Genomic DNA, 4,677 nt, shown 5'->3' with positions numbered 1-4,677 from the left:
TCTTTTACATGTCGGCTACTATTACCAACACTTTAACAAGTTGGACAACAATCAATAATGAATCACATTTAAGCTTTGGCTTGCTGATGCATGCTGGGTACTGTCCAGGTGTCAACCTCTGGTTCTTTAAAGTGAAGTCAAAGCTTCATGTGTTAAAGCTGCATTCTCTCTCCTGTCCACCAGGGGGCGACTCCTCTGGTTGTATAGAAGTCTATGTAGAGGGATGTGAGGCAGAACCAGCTGCACACATTTACAGATTGAATATGGAATTATTAAAGGAAATATCTCACTGGAAGCCGAACGCAAGGTTTTATGAATCAGAATATTTGTTTGTACGTGCATTTCCTCCTTTCAACATACTCAAACCTTAAAAAAATGAAGAATGAAGCTGACGTAGAGCTGCAGGATTATGATGAACACGTTTAAAAGATACAACTGCTGTCAAGTTGGCTTTAACAATGAGAACTTTCCTCACATGCAGGCAGAACTGAAACATCAGGGCAAAGACATTCTGCAGCTTGACATCTATGAGGAGCAAGATCAGAGCATCAGAAGAGCTTCACTGAGAGGAGCATAGTATCAGTGTTCCACCTGGACAGCTTTGCTGCTGAGAATGAGATTCTCTCACTGCAGATCTACATTGAGATCAAATGAAGGGAAACACCTGGCATGAATGAAGAGTTATGGGACCAACTGATGGAACACAAGTATCCACTCCTCAGAAGATGTGCCTTGAACTGGATGAAGAAACATGTCTCCACTTCAGCTGTACCAGGTGCTGAGCCAGTAGAGTTCAACATGCAGAAAAGTCACGTTTGAAAGCAGACAAAGGGGAATCTAACGGTTCACCTGATGAGGAAGTGACAGGTGAAGGCTCATGAAGGGATAGAGCCACCTCCAGAGTTTATATACAGACTCACAGTATGTAGTTAGGGAGGGACTGGACCCAGACATAGGAATCAGATCAGTACACAGATGATGTCACTGATGGGCTTACCTGAGCAGGTGAGATTCAGGATGAAGGAAGAGGAATGTGATGTTGAACACTCCCTCAGAGTAGATCCAGAATGAACACAGTCAGAGTAGATCCTCCACATAGATCTCTTTGAGGACTCCTCTCTCTCCTAGAGAAACAGCAGAGCCACAGTCCAGATCTCTACAGGCAACAGATGTTGTCTTCAGGGTCCAGTAATAGCCCTCTACTGGTCTCCAGTGTCGTTCATGTTTCAGCTCCAGTGTTCCTGCACAGCGACTGTCTCCTCCCACCAACCTGACAGACTCTGAACAGAAACAAGAGAGTCGTCAGTAAAGAAATTAATTTAATTAAGAACAAAGTCAACCTTGACTGCTGATTCTGCTTCATTGAATCTTTATTTCTCTTTTCTTTTTCTATTTACCTGTTGATGTGTGATTTCCTTCAGCCTGGAGTCCTGGAGAAATATGCACATATTTGTTGTTTAAAGAAAATGTAATAGAAATCAACAAATATATTTTTTATAATGTATTTGCAGCTTTCATCAAAAACCTATTTAGATGTTGTTACATTTATATACAGACAGTTAAACCTGCATTTACAAACAAGTCTGTTCTTTTAGATATCTCCTTCCTTCTCAGCCAATCACAGAAGAGGAGGTTAAAGGTCATTGTTTATGTCATAACATAGCATTACATCTGCACAATCTGTGAATAAGAACACAAAGACGACCAAAATAAATAAACTGTTAGTTCTACACAGTGTCAGTCTGCTTGTGTTTCTTCTATGTGCTCTGTAGGAGCTCATCTGTCTGTTACTCACAACAACGTCATTGTTAAAACATTTGAGGCCAGATATCAATTTTAATTCTAATTTAATAAAGTTCTTCAGACCGGGTAGACTAACTTTGGACTACGGGAACATAAAGGTGAACTGCTGTGGTTTAGGAGCTTTCCTCCTGGGCCTTTCTAATGTGTAGTAGAGCTTAGCATAAGCTAACGTTAGCTTTGAGCAGACACCTGGAACACCTAGAAGGGTTCAGCCAATCAGAGGCAGCGAGTCATGACGGTCTCTCCTGTTTTTAACCTCAGTGATGAATACATTGTGTTTCCTGTGAGTGCTTCACAATAAAAGACTTGTGATGTCATGTTGAGGTGTTTTAATGTGAAGCAGCAGCAGCAGGAGATGTTGCGTTAGCATTAGCAGTAGCTTAATGATGCTCTGATACGGCTGTAGGAGAGTGAACAGGAAACAGTGAGGCTGATATCAATCAGATTACTGTCACTGATCACATGATGCATGATTCCACTCAGTTTATCATCAGTGTGACTCTATGACAGACTCCGCCTCAAACCATGAAACACACTGAACAGAGAGATAATTACTAAATATGCATTACTTGCAGAAATATTGACCAAAATATAATCAATAACTTGAATGTGTACAACTTCATTTTGTGCCATTTTTTTTCACCTGGCGTCTGGCACAGTTCATGCAGTCAATAATTAATTACACTTATATACATTTCTTTTTTTTCAGCAGGAATATTCATTTATTTATACTTTTTTTCATTTGATTGGATAATGTTGAAAGACATGACAATACGTCCTCACTCCATTGTCAGAAACAAATTCATTGCAACTCCAGAAAACAGTTCACAGTTTTACTGTGTGTGCCTGTGTGTATGTGTGTGTTTGTATGTGTGTGTTTGTGTGACTGTGTGTGTGTGTCTGCGTGTATGTGTTTGTTTGTATGTGTGTGTGTGTGTGTGTGACTGTGTGTGTGTGTCTGTGTGTGTGTAGTTGTCTGTGTGTGTCTATGTGTGTGTAGTTGTGTGTGTCTGCGTGTATGTGTGTGTTTGTGTGTGTGTCTGTGTGTGTGTAGTTGTCTGTGTGTAGTTGTCTGTGTGTGTCTGTGTGTGTGTAGTTGTGTGTGTGTGTGTGTGTGACTGTGTGTGTGTGCGACTGTGTGTGTATGTGTGTGTGTGTGTGTGTGTGTGTGTGTGACTGTGTGTCTGCGTGTGTGTCTGTGTGTGTGTATGTGTATGTGTGTCTGTGTGTCTGTGTGTGTGTGTAGTTGTCTGTGTGTGTCTGTGTGTGTGTAGTTGTGTCTGCATGTATGTGTGTGTGTGTGTGTGTGTGTGTGTGACTGTGTGTGTCTGTGTGTGTGTGTGACTGTGTGTCTGCGTGTGTGTGTTTGTGTGTGTGTGTGTGTGTGTGTGTGTGTGTGTGTGTGTGTGTGTGTGTGTGTGTGTGTGTGTGTGTGTGTGTGTGTGTGTGTGTGTGTGTGTGTGTGTGTGTGTGTGTGTGTGTGTGTAGTTGGAAGAGTTGGAAAAGGGATGCAAATCTAACTTCGATTACCCGGGGGACTAACTTTAGTTATTTTTATGAAGTTCAGTAAAACAGTAAAACAATGAACTAAAAAGACCAAAAAACAAATAATAAATGTGAGTACATCTCTACGAGGAAGCCTGCCTTTGCGGAATGTGTAAAGGGCTTTGACAGACAAGGAGCACGTATAATAGCTCTAATATTAACCCAACATGCTTTGATCGTATGCATAGACTGCTTTACTATATATTCCCCGTTTGGCTTAGAAAGTAAATGATTGATATATGAGGTGTTAACTGATTTATTATCTTCTTTGAGTACGGCTTGACGACCATGGTGGTATCTTTCAATGTTCCCACTGTAATGATATAATGTAATACATGGGGAGAACCAATCTCCGGACTTTGTTCAATTTTGAATACTTTTGATACTTAGATAATTTTTCTGAAAACTTTTTGTACTTTGATATATACTGAAAATAACTGTTGTTTGGCTTCAATAAACCAAGTTAAAGTTTAAAACGCCTTCACCCTTTCTAATTCTTCTCTCCACGCGCCTCCTCCGGGACCAGCAAGCATCGAAACGAACCAATTCGGAGCATCGTAATAAATTACGAACAAGGCAAGCGAGACAGTTCGATTGATATTCCCTAAGAAAGGTTTTTCTCTTAGTGGAGGCTATTTCAGGCAGGATTAGGGTGAGGTCCGCAGGAGAACCGTCTGCGTCTCTCTGGGACTCACTGTCAGGCCAAGTGGGGGAACTCACAGAGGGCACGGCCTCCGCACCTCTCCCCTTCTCTCAGCCTAAAGGCCGAGTAGGGTACCCACTCGGGTGATTTACTCCGGACGTCAGGTCGTGGTGAACCTGCTCGTCGCGGCGAGGACCGTGCAGTTTGGGCACACACTTCTGAGGGTCCCTGTTATCCGTTTAAACAACCAAAAGAAAAAGGTTTTCCTTCCGGTGTGGGGAAACGCCTGCCTCCGGTTAGAACAAAAGATTTTAAGGACAACGTGGTGACCGCACTGGGGCGGCCCGCCAGCGTTAACAGTGTTCTGATCCAACAGTCATATTTAAATAGAGCACATCATCTCTAAAGCAGAACATGAGTCCTACCTGAGCTCCACAGCAACAGCAACAGCATCAACAGGTGATCCATGATGTCCAGGTAGACCGCTCTCTGCCGTCTGTCTCTCTGTCTGTCTCTGATGCTCTCATGTGCTGTCCTCAGTGTATATCTGCCTACAGGAAGAGGAGGACCTTTGCTGAGGATGTCTTATTTTTCAAGAAGCTGCTGACTGATGACAGATTAGAGGACTGATTCTATGACCACCAGGACAGGCTGAGGTGTTCCTATCAGAGTGATGCTGTCAGTGT

General features: G+C 42.5%; 1 long non-coding RNA gene across 1 annotated transcript; it reads right to left on the bottom strand.

Moving 5' to 3' along the window:
- Nucleotides 1-1,235: 1,235 nt before the first annotated feature.
- Nucleotides 1,236-4,451, bottom strand: LOC129115038 (uncharacterized). The gene is made up of 3 exons (XR_008532804.1): nt 4,417-4,451; nt 1,398-1,430; nt 1,236-1,280 (listed from the first exon to the last, which is right to left on the bottom strand). It is a non-coding gene; the product is annotated as an uncharacterized LOC129115038 (long non-coding RNA).
- Nucleotides 4,452-4,677: the final 226 nt, after the last annotated feature.

The sequence above is a fragment of the Anoplopoma fimbria genome, unplaced genomic scaffold, assembly GCF_027596085.1.
Source record: "Anoplopoma fimbria isolate UVic2021 breed Golden Eagle Sablefish unplaced genomic scaffold, Afim_UVic_2022 Un_contig_6770_pilon_pilon, whole genome shotgun sequence".
Lineage (NCBI taxonomy): Eukaryota > Metazoa > Chordata > Actinopteri > Perciformes > Anoplopomatidae > Anoplopoma > Anoplopoma fimbria.
Note: the sequence above shows the minus strand (reverse complement) of the source record. Positions and strands in the feature narration are given on the sequence as shown.